The 18,640-nt window shown below is 40.4% G+C and overlaps 1 protein-coding gene across 4 annotated transcripts in view; it reads right to left on the bottom strand.

The window, feature by feature from the left end:
• BACH2 (BTB domain and CNC homolog 2) overlaps positions 1–18,640 on the bottom strand; it is a 322,647-nt gene that overhangs the window by 103,216 nt on the left and 200,791 nt on the right. Inside the window, exon 4 of one of the 4 annotated variants that reach the window (XM_058566622.1) lies at positions 3,024–3,071. The exons of the other annotated variants lie outside the window; for them this stretch is intronic. The gene's annotated coding sequence lies outside the window, so the exon portion shown is untranslated. The remainder of the gene's footprint in view (positions 1–3,023; positions 3,072–18,640) is intronic. 4 annotated transcript variants of the gene reach the window in all.

The following is an 18,640-nucleotide window of genomic DNA, read 5'->3' as shown; positions in this document are numbered from 1 at the left end:
AAACGTTTAGTGCACATCTACCACATGTCAGCCACTTTGCTGGGTGCTGGGTCACAAACACAAATAAGCCTCTGGAGCGTATAATGTAGTGGTTGACCAGGCAAACAGACACCACGCCATAAGGGCTGTTGCAGGGGTATTTCAGCATGCCATCAAGAACAGATGGGATCCTTCCCAGCAATGACATTGCCTGAACTGAGTTCTAAATGACAAAGTAGGAGCTATCTAAAAGAAGAGGGAGAGGAAGATCAACTAAAATTTGCAAGGAAGAGTCAATTAATATTTGTGGATCCCTCACTATATTTTCCCTCCTAAGCTTGGTGCTAGGTATATAAAGATGAATATGGTACACTTCCTCCCAATAAGAAGACATAGTAGCTATTTTCAAATTTGTAAGGAGTTATATAGGAAAAGCATCAGACTTTTCTGGGTGGCCCTATGAGTGATATCAACAGAGAAGGTACTGTGGCTGCTGGAGAGTAGATTCAACAGGCTCTTTCGGATGTTTTTTCCACTGATCTACAGATATGTGTTTGCGAAAAAGATTAACTTTATGGGCATCCAGAAATGGACCGATCAAAGGTATTAGAATCTTCTCAATTAGGTCTACAATTTAGCTTAGGCATGAATACTAATGGGAAGCAAGAGAATTTGGGTATCACGTAACTAAGCCTTTTAATATGAACATGAAAATATGACCCTGACCATTAGCATCTCTAGGCAAAAGATGGTGTGTGCCATCAGCTGTACATTGCCAGGTTGGGGGCAGCCCCACATTTTTATAGCTTGGTGCTTTCCCTTCAGAAGCTAGAGCCTCCTTAAACCCTGGCAGGGCTCTCAACAGATACTAAAGAAAAAAAAAAGGATTAACAAGAACTCTACAATGGATCAAAGTTCCAAGAGAAGTAGATAGTATGATACTATGCAGAGAAGACATTTATGTGATAAGCACTAGAGTAGTGACTCTCCATGCTGGGCGTGCAGTGGAAGCGGGAGACGTGTAGTCTGAGCAAGGTTTCCTGCTATACCTGTTAACTTTACATCACAAACTACAGACATTGAGTTGGTGGTGGGGAAGTACGCAAGAAGAGTGAGACAGCCCTCTAGGGAATATGGGTTAAAAAAACTCAAGAAAACAACATATTAGAATATCCCTTTGTACAGTTCGCAAATATTTCAGCTATTGTGCTTAAAGGATGATTATGTGACTGGTTTTTACACCTTAAGTACAAGAATGAAGGGAAGAGTGAAACTAAACCATATCCTCAAGACCAAGCATGTCACTAGCAGAGGCCAAGCCCAGGCCTTGAACAACTGGCCACGTTGTTTCTACAAACTATTATCCTCTCGTTGCTTTGAGAAAGCTATTGGGGCCAGGGCAGTGGGAAGGGCCTGCAGCGTAGCTGTTTTGTGCTGTCCAGGCAGGTTCCTTTCCCTTGTCTGGTGGAATCCAATGTCAGCTAGAACTAGATTGGCACATCCATGGTCCACCCTAGCAAAGACTGAGGATGGTAAAGACTTTTCCACAGATGTCCCCTTCTCTGCCTCTGTTTCCTGGCTCTCTGAACCCCCTACTTTGCACCCCATTTTCCAAAATCACTTCTCCTTCCCCTCTATTCTTCATACAGTTTCTTCTGTGCTGAGCACCTTTGTGTGTTTAGAGTTTAAATTAGTTTTCAGAACGTTGTGACCAACTTACAACTTCTCTTGCTGTTCCTAGGCTGGCATTTTATTTATTTATTTACTTACTTACTATTTATTTATTTATTTATTTATTTAGGAAGATCAGCCCTGATCTAACATCTGTGCTAATCCTCCTCTTTTTGCTGAGGAAGACCGGCTCTGAGCTAACATCTATTGCCAATCCTTCTCCTTTTTTCTCTCCAAAGCCCCAGTAGATAGTTGTATGTCATAGTTGCACATCCTTCTAGCTGCTGTATGTGGGACGTGGCCTCAGCATGGCCAGACAAGCGGTGCGTCGGTGCGCGCCCGGGATCGGAACCTGGGCCACCAGTAGCGGAGCGTGCACTTAACCGCTAAGCCACGGGGCCGGCCCCTACCTAGGCATATTTATATTCTAAATGAGAGTGAATTAAGAGATAATTGTGGACTTTTGTGGAAAAGAAAGCCCCTGTCAGTGCCTACTGTAGTCATACCACTGATGACTGGTCCTGAGTTCTCACTAGCATACTTTAAAAACAGAACTTGGATAGAACATTGGCACTCCACTTTATTTTTTAAAGTTATATCTCCGAGGGCTGGCAAATGCAATCCCAGGGAATTGACTGTCATAGGTCCCATATCTCTTGGTGTCTAATGGGCTAGTCTAGGAGCTCCCTTGAAAGTCTCTTGGTAAATCTATCCTTGGTATTAAAGATTTCACATAAAATCTGAAGCAAAAAGACATCTGTCTAGATGAAAAGAGGCTTGACTCGTATTCCATGCTCTATTGCTGACTTCTGTGTGACCCCTAGAAATTCAGTCATAGCTTCTCTGTGGCATAATCTATGAAGTAAAGATATATTAGCTGAGATTAGGTTCAGGCCTGAGTCTTCATGCTGACACGCATGTTATCACACGTCATTGTACACTTGTTCCAGCCAGGAACCAGGGCAAAGGAGAGGTCTTTGGGGTGAATGTAACACGAGAACTTCATGCTCATTTGCCGTTGCTACAGTTCTTATGAAAGATCCTAAGAACTTAGGGGCAAGAGACTGAAGAAATACAACGGTTTCTTGGGAATTGAAGGTTGAGGTAAACATTTCTAAAATGTGCAAAGAAGTTAATTTTGAAAATCTGCTGCTCATTTGTTATAACTTTAGAGTTTCAATTTTAATTATTCAAAAAATTCCCTCTAACAAACACACTTTCTGAATGACTACTGTCTCATCATTTGGCAGCCAATTCTTGAAACCTTGGCATTCTGAGCAATACTTATGAGTATGTCTTAATGTGTATCCAGTGAGTTAATGTTTCACTCGAGAGGAAGCTGAAGGATATGAATTTTTGGCTCTAATACTTACCAGATCTTTAGATTTTGAATAGTTCTTGTTGACCTTCAGATGCTTTTTCTATAAAAAGGGATAAAAAATACTTAGCTTTCAGGGTCCTTGTGAGGACTGAGTTAATATATGTAAAATGCAGAACTCAAAAGTTCCTTCTGGTATTATCTACAGAATCTAGAGTGAGAGCAAATAGCTATTTACAGCTATGAGGGCATCTGAGTGAGAAATGATGAGGATCCCAACTCCCTGTGCACCATCTCAACCTGATTTAATCATTCTTCAAACATTTATTGAGTAAGTTTTAGAGACAGTTATTGTATTGAACGTGACCAGTGAGGACCCTACATTCTCAGGTCTTATATTCTAGTCAGGGGAGACAGATAATGAACACATAAATAAATAAACAAAAAACTATCAAGTAGTGATAAGTACTATATGATAAAAGCAAAATAGGGTGATATGTTTGGGAGTCACCAGGGGCTACGTAGGATAGTTCTCTCCGATGTCATGACATTTAAACTGAGATCTGAATGACATGAAGGAGACAGCCACATGAAGGTCTACGGCAACCGATCTCAGTGTGGTCTGTGGAACCCCTGGGGATCCCGAGACCCTTTCAGAAAGTCAATGAAATCAATACTATCTTCATAATAATACTAAGATGTCATTTGTCTTCTTCACAGGTTGACATTTGTGTTGATGGTGCAAATGTAACAGTGGGTAAAACTGCCAGTGCCCCAGCATGAAACAAGGCAGTGGGCACCAACTGTTACTTGTTCTTCACCACCCCATACTCACAGTAAAACAAAATGCTAGTTTCACTTAAGAATATACTTGATCAAGTAGTAAGAATTATTATTTGTATTAAATTTATATTAAATCTCAACATTTCAGTATAATGTCATTTTAACATTCCGTGTGACAAACATGCATCAAGTACTTTTGTTGTATACCGAGGCGTGATTGTCGTCTCAAGGAAAAACATTTGAGGGATTGTCTGAGTTGCAAGTTGAACAAGCCACTTTCATAGAGCACCATTTTTACTCAAAATAATGCCCGGCAAACTATGGTTATTCAGATTTAGGAATCCGGCAGATATTTTCTTGAAAATGAAAAAGGTGAGCTGTCACTTCAAGGAAAACAACTGGCACAGTTTGTTGCCAATGATAAAATTCAAGCTTCTAAAAATCAGTTTTTTGGAAAACATGTATCTGCTACTGTGAGCTTGACAGCTTCCCAAAACTTAAAAACTTTTCTGATGAGATTGGTGATAATATTAACACATGATTTTTTGGACATTGTAAAATGAAATGTGTCACCATTTTGAAGATCTGTATAACTCAGTAAACCAATATTTTCCAAATAACCAATCATAGCTTTAAAAAATCACGCTTTGGTAATAGACCCATTCAATATGCAAGGTACACCAATGAATTTTAATGTAATGGAGTATGAAAAGTTCATTGATATGGTTTTAGATTTTGCATTGCAACTAACCTTCAGGAAGTTACCATTTGTCAAATTTTGTTGTAGTATCAAAGAAGAGTATCCACAATTATTAAAATACTATTATTTAAAATACTCTATTAAAATATTCTATCCTTTCCCAAGTACACATCTGTGTGAGGCTGTATTTTCTTCATCTAATTTAACCAAAACAACATATCATAACAGATTGAATAGTGAAACAGATATTAGAATCCAAGTGTCTTCTATTACACCAGACATTAAAGATATTTGGAAAAATATAAAACAACACCATCTTTTCACTAATTTTTTTGTCTTGAAAGATACAGTTTTTTCATAAAGATATGTTATTTATGTTAACATGTATTTGATTATTGTTGTTAAATTAATTAATAAATACTTTAAATGTTCAGTTTTAATTTATAATAAGGTAAATATATATACATAAAACCCAAATAAACAAAAGCTCTTTGGGGTTCTCAGTACTTTTTAAGAGTATAAAGGGGTCTTGAGACCAAAATTTTGAAAACCATTGGTTTCAGAATGAGGCAGATTAAACAATAAATTTTTAGTTTCTTAGGCCTTGTACAAGTGTTCTTAGATTTATTCTTAGGTACTTAAAATTTGTTGTTGTTACTATAAATGATAACTTTTAAAAAGTTACTTTCCTATGTTACTGGTATATAAAAAGGCAACCATTTTTGTATATTGATCTTATATCCAGCCACTTTGATAAACTTTCTCATTTTTTTGTATATCTATCTTACCATTAGTCCAGTGGTCAGCAAATCATGATCCACAGGCTAAAACTGTGCCACCAGTTTTTGTAAATAAAATTTTATTGGAACAGAGCCATACCCACTCATTTATATATTGTCTATTGCTGCTTTCACACTACAATGGCAGCATTGAGTGACAGAGGCTGTACTGCCCACAGAGCCAAAAATATTTACCATCTGCTTTTTTAGAAAACTCTGTATTATGAACTCCATTCAAAGAACCAACTTTGGCTGTTGATCTCCTATATGGTATTTTTATTTTCAATTTAATTACTTTCTCTTCCCATCTTTATTCATCCTCCCTCCCTTTCTTCTTCCTTTGTCTTATTCTACCTTCTTAAAGTTAGCTTATTAATTTTCACCTTTTTCTTTTCTGGTAAAAGCATTTGAGGCGATAAATTTTCCTATTAGTACAACCTTTACTGAATCCCACAAGTTTTGATATGTTATATTTTCATTATCATTCAATTCTAAGTATTTTAAAATTTCCATTGTGATATCTTTGATTAATGAGTTTTTTAGAATTGTTTTTAAATTTCCAAATATATGGGGAATTTTGGGGGGTTTATCTTTTAGTTACTGATTTCTAATTTAATTGTATTATGATCAGAGAGTATGGTCATTATTATAGAGATTCTTGGAAATCTGGTAAGACTTGTTTTGTGACTTAGTATGAGGTAAATTTTTATAACTCTTCTTTGTGAAGAACACATGTATTCCACTTGTTTGGTGCAAGTTTCCTTATGTCCATGAATCAAGCTGTTTAATTGTGCTGCCTAAATTTTATATATCTTTACTAATTATTTATTGTCTGCTTGACCAAGCAATAACTTGTAGAAACATGTGAAATTTCCCTATAGTTTTATCAAATTTTGTTTTTCATATTTTGAGGCTATTTTAGAAATGTTATACCTTTCTAATGAATTGAAAGTGTTATCAACATGTAGTGCCTTCTCTAATCTTAATCATGTTTTTTGTCTTAAACTCTATTTTGACTGATATTAATAAAGCTACTCTAGCTTCCTTTTGATTAGTATTTGCTGGAATATATTTTTCCATCCCTTTACTTTGTCCTTCCATGTTAGGGGTGTCTTTGCTAACACTGTGTAGCTGAATTATTATTATTATTTTTAAAAATCTTAATTTTACCATACCTGTCTTTTAGCCAGAAAGTTTACATATATTCTGATTGCTAATATTTTTGTATTTGTTTCTATAGTCTTATTTTTGCTTTCTATTTGTCCTGCTTTTTCTATGTTTTATTTTTCTTTTTATCCCTGCTTGACTTTTAAAAAACTGGCTTAGAAGTTATGTACTATTTCTACTCTTTTAGTAGTTACCCTTGAAATATAAAGTGAGTATCATAATCTCCTTCAGAACAATAAAAGGACCTTACAATGCTAACTCTGATATCTCCTTCCTTGCATACATGGAGTTTTACCTAGTATTTTAGTTTCTCTTTTCCCCTATATTAGACATTGGTGGTCTAATGGTTAGGATTTGGCACTCTCACCACTGCAGCCCAGGCTTGTTTCTTGGTCAGGGAACCACACAGTCCCTCTGTCAGTTGCTATCCTGTGGTGGCTGCATGTTGCTGTGATGCTGAAAGCTATGCCACCAGTATTTCAAATACCAGCAGGGTCACCCATGGTGGACAGGTTTCACTGGAGCTTCCAGACTAGATAGACTAGGAAGAAGGAGCTGGCCACCCCCTTCTGAAAAAACTGGCCATGAAAACCCTATGAATAGCAGCAGAGCATTGTCTGATATAGCACTGGAAGATGAGAGGATGGTGCAACAAGACCGGGTAGGGGTCCACTCTGTTGTGCACAGGGGCACTAGGAGTTGGAATCGACTTGACGGCACTAACAACAACAAAATATCAGACATTATTATTTTAAACCAACAATATTTGTTTAGATTTACCTACATGTTTACCAGTTTCTTTGCTTGTCATTTCTTCCTGTATTTCAGACTTTTCTTTTGCTATCCCTGTCCTTTCTGAAGTATATCCTTTGAAGTTTCTTCGATGTAAGTCTGCTCATGATAAACTCTCTTAGGTTTTCCTCTTATGAAAATAGTATTTCACTCTCATTTTTGAAAGCTATTTTCGCTGAGTACACAATTTTAGGTTGAAAATTATTTTCTCTCAGAACCTTGAAAATATTATTTCACTGTTTCCTAGCTTCAATTGTGGCTATTGAGAAGTCTGCTGTCAGTCTAATTATTGTTCATTAGTGGGTATGAACTGTATTTTCTCTATGGCCTTTTTTTTTGAGGAAGATCAGCCCTGTGCTAACATCAGATGCCAATCCTCCTCTTTTTTTTTGCTGAGGAAGACTGGCCGTGGGCTAACATCCATGCCCATCTTCCTCCACTTTATATGGGATGCTGCCACAGCATGGCTTGCCAAGCGGTGCGTCGGTGCACACCGGGGTCCAAACCGGCGAACCCGGGGCTGCCGCAGCAGAGCGTGCGCACTTAACCGCCTGTGCCACTGGGCCGGCCCCTCTATGGCTTTTTTAAGAGAACTTTGTCTTCAGTGATCTGCAGTCTTACTACTTAGTAGAAGGTTATGTATGCCTTTTTTATTTGTCTGCTTAGTATACACTGCTTATTGTATCTGTGGATTCATATTTCTCATCTTATTTGGAAAATTCTCAGCCATAAATTCTTCGTTGTCTCACCCCCATCCTGCATATTCATTCCCTTTGTGACTCTGAATCAGCTTATGTTAGGCCTTCTTATTCTGCCCTCCATACTATTAACCTCTCTTCCTCATATTTCCATCTCATGGTCTATTTGCGCTCTATTGTATGAACCTACTTTAGTTCTGTTTTCCAGCTCATGAATTTATTCATTACAAATCAGCATATCCACTAATTTTTTTGTTAGTCAATTAGTTTTTTTCATTTCTAAAAGTTATCTTTGGTTGTTTTTCAGAGGTGTCTGGCAATTGTGATAGCTTGTTGCTTGCTAATTTTTGTATTCCATCTTTAACTAAAAATTTTTTTATATATAGAGGTAGTCTTTTTTTTAAATCTGATAATTCAAACATCTAAAGTCCTTAATGGGGAAGGAGGATCAATGTGTTATTTGTTGCTTGTGCTGATTTTCACTAATGGTGATTTGTTTCCTCGTTTGAGAGTTCATAAGATCTTAATATGTAAAAAAACTGGAAGCCTAAGTTCTGTTTTGGATATGTTAAATTTGAAATGATTATCAAACATCCAAGTGAATTATGTCAAGTACACCATTGGATATATGAGCCCTACATTCAAGTGACAGATCAGGGCTGGAGACATTAATTGGGGAGTGAGCAGCATGAAGTTTTGAGAGCAGATGAGAAACCAAGTGAAAATGCAGAGAGAGAAAAGATGAGGTTCAGGACTGTCCCCCAGGGCACACCAATTCAGACACTGAGCAAAGGAGGCAACGGCAGTGGTGACTGAGAAGGACCAGAATCCAGGAGAAGGTACTGTCTTGCAGGCCCAGAGAATAGTGGGTTTTAGGAAGAAGGGAGAAGTTGACTGTGTTGGATGCTGTTGAGAAGCTGAGGAAGATGAGGCAACAATGGGGTCACTGATATGAACAGTTTTGGTGGTGTAGTAAGGGTCAGCTGAAGGAGGAGAAATAACGCCTATAGACAAGAAGTTCAAGACATTTTGTGTGAAAGGAAGCAGTAAAGTGGGGTAGAAGCTACAGGAGGGTATGGCATAAGAAAGTTCTTTTCACTGGGCAATATTAAAGATTGTACATGCCAATGGGAACGACTGAGTACAAAGGGAGAAACTAATCATATGGCAGAGAAAGGGGATATTTTCACGAGCAACATTCTTGAAAACGTCAAGTACCCAAAAGTCTTTTAAGAGGTGACGTGGAACATGCGTGCGGTATGAGACATACACACGACCTATAGGATAGCAGGCCAATCCTTACATATACTATATAAGGATTTGGGGACGATGTAATCTTAAATTCTTGTCAGGGGTACTACATCCTAGCTTCAAATTTACCCATGTCACAGCAGCCAGTGGTAGAAGTTATAGGACATATCTGATAATCATGACCCCAAAATTGTTTGGGATGGTTATGAAAGTAGGAGATTAACTCAATCATACTGCTGAAGGGGCCTTAAGAGACATTCTAATTTGGTCTCCCATCCACCTTAGGCAAGTGAATCCTAAATTTCTTAGAATGAACGCCTCCCTGTGGTATCTCTTGGGAACCACTTTTAGAACTTTGTCACCATGTAATGTGTCCAACACAAATAGAAGTCAACTTCCTCTTGCTTTGTGTGTGTTATTTTCTTCACCAAAAGGCCCTCATGTATTTGAAGACAGAAATTAACTTCATTTTTTCTTCTCCAAGCTAAACAACGTGTTTCTCTTAATTTTCCTCCACAGATCTTATTTTGTATCATTCGGCTAGTCTTCCCGACTTTTTTGCCTCTCTCCAACTGCTTTTTTTAAAGTGCAGTGACAAGAAATCAACAAGCTACTCAAATAAAGTCTGAGTAATCCTGAGAACAGTGAGGGGATTTCAACACATCTCCCTTGGACGGATGAAAGGCTGAACTGACTCTGCCAAGACTTGAACACATTCCAGTTCCTGCTAATCTAGGGAGACTCTTCCACTGCGTTTTTCATCTTTTTCGTAGCAATTTGAATAAAATGAAAATACAACCAGAAAGAGGAAAGAGTTTTTAGTGTACCTGTTCTTGAAAATCAGCTTGATATCTACATAAGTCAAAATTTGCACATACCAATTCCTTCTGAAATGTAACAAACATCTATACTTACTAATAAAAAAACGCTTTGTCTCAACTATATATTCCAGAGAGTGCTTCTTAAAATCCAAAAGGAAGTATTCAGATGAAGTAATTAATTAAGTGAAGTGTTGGGTTTGGAAAGCCTTCTACTATTTTGAGGCTAATGGATGGTTGAGAAACTCCTAGGGGTGTGTGTGAGAGAGATTCTGCCTGCTAATTACTACCCAAGAAAATCTAAGCACCCAACAATCATTCTAATTTTTGCTAAGCAGCATGAAATATCACATCACATTACATTATGTTACGTCAAGTAACAGGATATTCCTGGGGTAACATGACGAAACAATACAGTTGGGAAAAACAAATTGAAAGGCCAACCAATGTGCATATAATTTGAAAAGAAAGAAAAAGGTACATGTTGATAATTAGACCTAGAGCTGATTTAAGGGTTTTGATATCCACAGGTGATTTTCAGAAGGCAGCTATGTCTCAACCATATGATTTGGCTTTCTTCTTTATATTTGTTTCACTCTGAATCAGTATTGTAGCCTCTTTGAACTTTAAGTTTTTTCCTCTGTAAAATGGGAATAATACTGCCTACTACCTCTCTTATATGGTTGGTGTAAGATTCTAATGTCAGGCACATTTAGACGTTTTATAAATATCTAATTGGGTACCTGTATCTATCTGCACTGGGTTAAATATTCTGTATTTCACTGATTCTAGGATGTACATTTTCCCACCTAGTAGTATTTCAGAAATTAGAACATACCTTAAAATTAATAGCTTATTATAGTTTAATTGGTATTCTTTTTCTTTCTTAGTGGTACATAAAATATTACATTTAAATCAATGGCCTCTTAGAAATATGGCAGATAAAAGTGTTTGGAAACGGTAAAAATGCTATGCAAATGTCAATTATTCATTTATTCATAAAACAAGCTTTTACTAAAAGTCTCCCTTCTGCAAGGCATCCAGAAGGAAACGAAAAAGAATAAGACCCAATCCCAAATCTCAAGGAGGACGTGATGCATATGTGGATGAGTCAGCAGAATTCAAATGCCAAATAGTATGTGATATGTGCTATTTGAGTTGCATTCCAAACTCAGCACCCTGTGAGTGCAGAAGAGGAAATAACCTTCAGTAGGGGCAATCAGGGGGGCAGCATGGAGGAGGTGTCACCTAGCCGTGGCCTTGACAGATGGGTATATCTCAAAAGGAACATTTGGGAATGGACATAAAGATGCACAGTGTATATGCAGAGAACAGCAAGGAATCCAGACAAGGAGGAGATTAGGGACTGTGCTGAGGTGCTTGCTTAGGATATTAAAGAGTCTAAGCTCTATTTGGTGGATGGATAAGGCTTCTGAGGAATGAGCAGACTGATGAAAGTGAGGCATTGGGAGGATCAGCTGGTTGGTGGTGCTCAGAGGGAAGGGGGAGCAAGAGGCTGAAAGCAGGGGAATCCTAAAGCAGGCCATATGTGGGCCTAAGAAGTCCGATAATGGGTGGGTAGGCAGGGTAGGAAGGAGACAACAAATGCATATGGAAGAGTCATAGTTAAATACTCAAGATTCTGAATAGGAGTCTTAGAGAGAAGTCTATTTCACAACTGGACAGGGAGGACAGCTGAAGTTTGGCTGCAAGTTCCCTGAGGACAGGGACTGCACGTTTTGTTCATCGTTGTATCCTGAGGCCTATGGCAGTACTGGCACATCATCGTTACACAATAACTGTGTGTCATATTCCCTTCCTCCAAAGATCCAGTTTATGCTTTTAATTCAATTCCATGAGTATGTATAGAGTATCCACCATGTGCTCAATGCTGAGCAATGGGGACAGAGGTGAGGGGAAGGGCAGTTGGGGATGAATGGGCTGGTGGACTGCTTTCCAAACTGGCTTCAGTAATTCCCTTCTTTAATATAGGCTCCTGGGAAGTCCCCTCAATAGACTGTGGGCTTGGCCATGGGACTTACTTTTACCAAAGGGACAACAGAAAAATGTGATCCAAGCAGAGTTGAAAAATGCTTGCATAGTGGGGCTTGACCTCTCTTGCCCCTTTTTGGACTCCTGATGCCACCATATAAAGAATTCCAGGCTGGCCTCCTGTTAAATGAGAGACCACGCAGAACAGAGATGAGTCATCCCAGGTGAGGCCTCCCCAGACCAACCAGCCCGCCAACTGCTGGATAAATAAGTGAGGCCACCCTAGAGCAGGGGTCAGCAAACTTTTTCTCAAAGAACCAAAAAGTAAATATTTTAGGCTTATGGGTCATAGACTCTCTGTCACAAGTACTCAACTCTGCTGCTGTAGTGTGAAAGCAGCCACAGACAAGACGGTGTGGCTGTGTTCCAACAAAACCTCATTTTTAAAAACAGGTGGCAGGCCTGTGGGCTATAGTCTGCTCACCTCTAACCTGGATTATTCAGCCCCACTCAAAACAGTCCAAACCAGAAGAACTGCCCAGCCAACTCACAAAATTGTGAGAAATAATAAATGTTTGTTAAGCCACTATGTTTGGGGGATATTTTGTTACACAGCAAGTGCGAGCTGGTAAAGCTGGTATAACACACATAAGGCACAGGCCTTGTTTCAAGGCAGTTAAAATCCACCTGTGGAAGTAGGACACGTACAGGACACACTTAACAACATAAGGCAGTATGTGATTAAATGTCAAAATGCATGGTACAGGATAATTAATATTATAAAGGCTTATAAAAAAGAAAAATTAATTTGGACAAAAAATTGACCTGAGCAGATCTTAATGGATGGGTAGAATGTGACAGCTACCCAGACAATTCTGTTTCTCTTTCATTGAATTTTTTAATGCTGTTTGCTTTTGTGTCTCTACACTTCAGCAGACTGAGAGCCCCCTGAAAAAGAACATGCCTTCTTTTCTATATTCTATGTTCCCAGAGCCTAGTGCAGTGCTTGGTTCACAGCCAGGCCCTACATGCACTTACTGAACAAACCAATAAACCCAGAGCTGGAGCGGAGGAGGGCATTCATGTGGAAAAACCAAACCTCACAACTAAAGGCAGAGGGAGGAATCTACGTGCTCTGTTCAAGAGAGGAGACCAGAGGCTCGGACAGAGGATTTAGACTGAGGGGAAGCAGAAGATACAGCGGGACACAAGATTCTGGATTTGGGGTGCAGGGCTGACAAGGCAAAGTGAGGCCCCGAAAGTCAGGCATGGGAGTTTAAACCAAATGTTACTGGACCAAAGTGACCATGTTGATATTTATGAAGATTAGTTTGGTGGAAGAGGGGAGGGTGGATTCCAGGCAAGGAGAATAGTTAGGACAATTCAGTAATCCAGGAGTGAGGAAACAGAGCAGGAGCCAGAGGGAATAGTAATGCTGTGCGACCCTCTGATGAATATTCACTGAATGGAGCACGTGCCTCAGCATAAACAGTAAGTCGGGGAGGGGAAGGTCACTCCAGGAAAAGAGCAACATGTGGAAGGAACAGAGATGAAGGCAAAAGCCCGTCCGTGGAATGCAGTGGAATGTAGCTTGGCTGCTGAGAGGTGTGAGTGAGGCTGGAAAGCAGGTGAGAGTTGGGCAGTGGAGTGGCCTGAATGGCAGGGTAAGGAGTTTGGACATTATTCAGCGAGTAACGAGGAGCCGCTGAAGGATCCCGAGGAGGCAAATGATGTGACCAAAGACAGATTTGGACAGATTAAGATGGATTAAACCAAGGGTGGCATGCGGAGTGGCATGGAAGCAAAAGAGATGAATGCCAGGGCAGGCAGGGGGTAAAGCACACCCATTCCAGGGGGACACAAAAGCAATGGTGAGGGGGTGTGTGTGCGAAAGGCTACAGAGCAAGACCTGACCACATCTGGTGAACAGTGCGGATGGGCAGGGAGAAGGCAGAGCTGCAGTCACTATGAAACATGAACATGGACTGAGAGGGTGACTCGCTCGTTCACTCAGCTGAACCTCCTCTGAGCTTTGTTTGCTTTGTGCCAGACACCATTTCAAAGGGTGGGTATGCACAGATGCATGAGACACGGTCCCTTCTCTAGAGTCCGACGGCAAGGAGGCAACAGACATACACAAATCATTCCAATGGAGCGTGATACGAGGTGTGCATGGCACAGTGGTGGCACACAGGAGGTGCATCAGAGAAGAACACAAATATTTCTGCATTAGTGGAGCTTCCACATTCAAGTGAAGAATGAAGGGACCTACCAAGCCTCAAGTATAAGGTTAGTGGCTAAATCACTGTAGTTTCAGGCTTGAAAGGCCATCTAGGGGGAGGTTAGGTTAAGGGCAACCTCAAAGAGGAGGTGGCCTGCCAGGTGTGTCAGGTGGATGAGGTGGAGAGGGTCCCAGAGAGTGGCAAGAGCATGAAGCTGTGAAACCACATAGTACATAAGGAAACCTCAAATAGCTTAGTGTGGCCAAAGGGCAAGGGGTGTTGTGTCCGGCTATATCTCCTACTCCCCAGCATAAATCATCTCTCTGAGCCACTGGCCTCCTCTCTTGAACACATCACTACCTTTGCCTTCACTTGTTAGGTTCTGCACGTAAAGGCCTTTCCTCCTCTCAGCTCTGGTTTTATCTGTCATTCAGTAAACAAGCATTGAACGTAGCAATGTGCTAAGCCCTGGGAACTTAGACATGAAGACGGAGTGGCAGGAGATACAACTAGAGAAATGCAGGGGCCAGACATGGGAAAGTTATAAGCAGTTATATGCTGAGTTAAAGAGTTTAGAATTTATTGGTACATATTTGTTTTTTAGAAAGATCACTCTGGCTTCTCTGTGGACAACAGATGAAGGAGGAAGAAAAGGCTGGAGACAAGCAGGTTAGATGGTGCAGGACTGAAGCAGTGGACTGCAGAGGGACATGGATCAGAGAAGTTTAAAGTAGTACTGACAGGTTTAAAGACTCCTTGGATGTAGAGCATGTAGAGGGAAGGATGACTCATGGGCTTCTCTGATGGGTGGATATGGAGGGATTATTCTTTTTTTGTTTTTGGCCCTGAGCTAACATCTGTTGCCAATCTTTCTCTTTTTGCCTGAGGAAGATTGTCCCTGAGCTAACATCTGTGCTAATCTTCCTCTATTTTGTATGTGGGTCGCCACCACAGCATGGCTTGATGAGCGGTATAGGTCCGCACCCAGGATCTGAACCCATGAACCCCAGGCTGCCGAAGTAGAGTGTGCAAACTTAACCACTATGCCACCGGGCCAGCCCCCAAAGGGATTATTCTTGACAGAGAGGCTAGGAGGGTGAAATCATGAGTTCTAATCTGGACAGATTGCATATGAAATCCCTGAGGAACATCCAGTAGGCAGTGTGGTATAAATCACTGGAGAGAAGTTGGGCCTGGAGACAAAACATAGTCAAGTCCTCAGCACTCAGGTGGTAGCTGAAACTCTGCAGGTATCTATGGAACACCAACCTTTAAGAGAGAAGAGAGAGGAAGAGGAACTGCAAAGGAACTGGACCAGGAAGGATGCAACCAGAAAGAAACAATTTCAGACTAGCAATGTCTGCTCTTACATGGCAATCGGCTTTGACCTGGAAACATGACGTGCACTTATTCTCTATGCAACCTTCAGCACGGATCATATCTTGGAGCTTATCATGAGCTTCTACCATCCAGGAAACTTGGCAAGTTAGGACAAAGGTTAGTAAAACAAAAGGATAGGAAAAATGACAAAAGCTGATTGTTCTCTGCTATTTCTTGTTTCAAGGTGATAATAACACAAATAAAATAAAAATTCTTTGCACATCTTTATCATTGCTTTTCCACACTCTATAATAATTGTTGGCTTCATGTGTTTGTCTTCCTCATTAGATTATGGGGTTGCTGGGGCAAAGACTACACCATACTCATCATCCTAGCCCCCAGAGTCTACAACAGGACTCGACCATTCATTCATTCATTCATTCATTCGTTGAGCAAGTATTTATTAAGCACCTACTATATGCCAAGCATAGTTCTAGGCCCTGGGGATACATCAGAGAATTTAACAAAGATTTCTGCACTAATGGAGCTTATAAATTCTAGTAAAGAATGTGGGAATCGAGCAAATCTAATGATAAGTATAATGTTAGTGACTAAATCACTGTACCATATAGGTTGCTGAGTAAAAGGAGTTTTTGTTACCTAATTAGACCCGACAAAAGGGAAACCCAATTAACAAGTACTGCAGCCACTTTTCTGTCACAGGGAGGAAATCTTGAAATCTCCCTGCATTCGGTTTGTACTCCGAGCATAAACAAAATCCCTTCCCTTATTCTGACTATGTTTTAGAACTCTTCCTGAAGTCAGCATTTGTTTGTTTTCTTCCCCAGAATTAAAAAAATACTTATTCTGAGAGGGTCCCAAATGCCATTTATGTATAGAATCAGGTTGATGAGTTTTTTAAAAAACGGGGGTATTAATTTGGTGACTGAAATTGAGCATGACATGGTACAGAACATATTCACTCAAGCAACCATTGACTAAGATCTACTCTTTGTAAGCTCATGCCAGGCATCACCAAATATAGTAGTGATGAACTAGAAAGTCCCTGTCCTCAAGGATCCTGTGATAGAATAAAAGGGATAAAACAAATACAAGATAGATGGCGAGCAGTTACTAGGATTCTCAAATGTCTTGCCTTTTTTTTCCCTTATCTTGCTTAAAAGGTTAGTTATCTCTACCAGATATGCCCTCACTCCCAGCTCTACCTATCGCATGAGCTGGCATCTGTCACTTGCTACCTGTGTCACACGTATTTGTGTATATGCCTTATGTCCTCTGCTAGGCTGTGAACGCTGAAGGGGGGCTGAGCTTTACACAGCCCTGCACGGGCAGTGTGGTGGGCACAAGTATAGAGGAAACTCACAGGAGTGGACATTTAAAGCTCAAATATATTTGCATCGGCTTCTGAAAAAATATCACATGTATATTTGGGAACAACACGAAGGTCCAGAGAATTTCTTGGAAAAAAGGAGAAAATTATTTTTCTTTTAGGATGGTGCAAGTTTCTTTTTTTTTTTGTGAGGAAGATTGGCCCTGAGTTAACATCTGCCAATCCTCCTCTTTCTTCTGAGGAAGACTGGCCCTGAGCTAACATCCATGCTCATCTTCCTCTAATTTATATGGGACGCTGCCACAGCATGGTTCGACAAGCAGTGCGTTGGTGCGCGACCGGGATCTGAACCGGCAAACCCTGGGCCGCTGCAGTGGAGCATGTGCACTCAATGGCTTGTGCCACCGGGCTGGCCCGAGTTGCAAGTTTCTTTTAAATGGAATTTGGCAGCTGACTAAACCACAGACAGCAAATGACCTCAAGTGTTATGCTAAGATTTTAGAAACACATAAATGTACTGTGAAAAATAAAGCTGACATCTTTATATTTCATAATAAAATTCCTTACATATTTAGCACCTTCATTTTCAAAGTGCTTTTGTATAAATCTCTTCTCACGTGATTGTCAGGATGACCCAGGGGTGCACACAAGGCAGGCATTTCTCCTCTCACCCCTCCCATGAAGACCTGAGGTCCAGGGAGATGGGTGAATTAATTGGCTGCTGCTGAGTCATAGGCTGATCCAAGAACTAAGAGCAATGCTCTTCCCACTAGGTCAGTGGCCTCAAAGAACACAATGATCAGCAAGAGAGGGGGAGAAATAGATTGTTCTCTTACTTTCTTTGGAAGGGAAAGAATTCAGTTTCTTGACTTAAAAATCAGAAATGACTTGAGGGGTAATGTTGCATTCTTCTGCTAAATGAAAAGCAGCACAGCTTAGTGGGAGAATAATCAGGAGAAATGTGTGTTCTAGGCGATGCACCTGGAGAATGCGTGGCTTCCATTTTGACTTTCACGCAGATTAGGATAATTAGCATCCCTTCCCTGTAAACTATTCAAATTTCCATATGTAGCAATGCTTCCCTGGATTCTCACTGCAATCACTACACTGCACTGAGAGCATGTACCAATTTACATCTCTGGCACTAAATGTAATACAATTTCCTTTCTTCCTTTGACTAGTTTTCTTCCTTCCTTCTCTCCCGCCTTCTATCTCGAAGCTTTTATTGTCACTCCTGCATTTACTGAACTAGACCCTGTGAGGACTGCTGGGAATACAGAAATACAGATGAAATGAGCCACCGTTCCCGCTGCTCAGACAGCAGAGCAGAACGGAGAAAGCCTGAGGGCAGGGATCCTACCACACACCCAGTGTCTGCCCAGAACCTTACACTGGGTCTTAGACAAGGACCTGTTTCCTGAATATTTAGTGGATGGATGGATGGATAGATGGACAGACGGATGGATGAGATGTATGAATCTGGATGGCAGTGTTCCAATTTCTGATTCAGTAAAATGGTTGAAACTTCTCCTCCCCTGCCCATTGCTGTTCTGTTTCAGCAACCCCCTTTCAATGGGGGAGGATGGGAACAAGAGGATCGAATTGGCATTCTGGAGCTCTTTATTTAGCAATTTGCTCTGTCTGAGTTAATATATGGGTTAGGTTCCCTGTGAACGACACTCTCCAAACTCCAGCAACGTCATAAAGCCATTCAGCTGCTGTGTGTCTGGCAAATTAATGACTACAAGCCCAAGGGATGGGAGAATGGGAAAATGTTAACATTAAAAAAAAACTTAAGG

This window comes from Diceros bicornis, chromosome 23 (assembly GCF_020826845.1).
Source record: "Diceros bicornis minor isolate mBicDic1 chromosome 23, mDicBic1.mat.cur, whole genome shotgun sequence".
In the NCBI taxonomy this organism is placed as follows: Eukaryota; Metazoa; Chordata; class Mammalia; order Perissodactyla; family Rhinocerotidae; genus Diceros; species Diceros bicornis.
The sequence above is the reverse complement of the archived record's forward strand: the minus strand, read 5'-3'. Positions and strand labels throughout refer to the sequence as shown.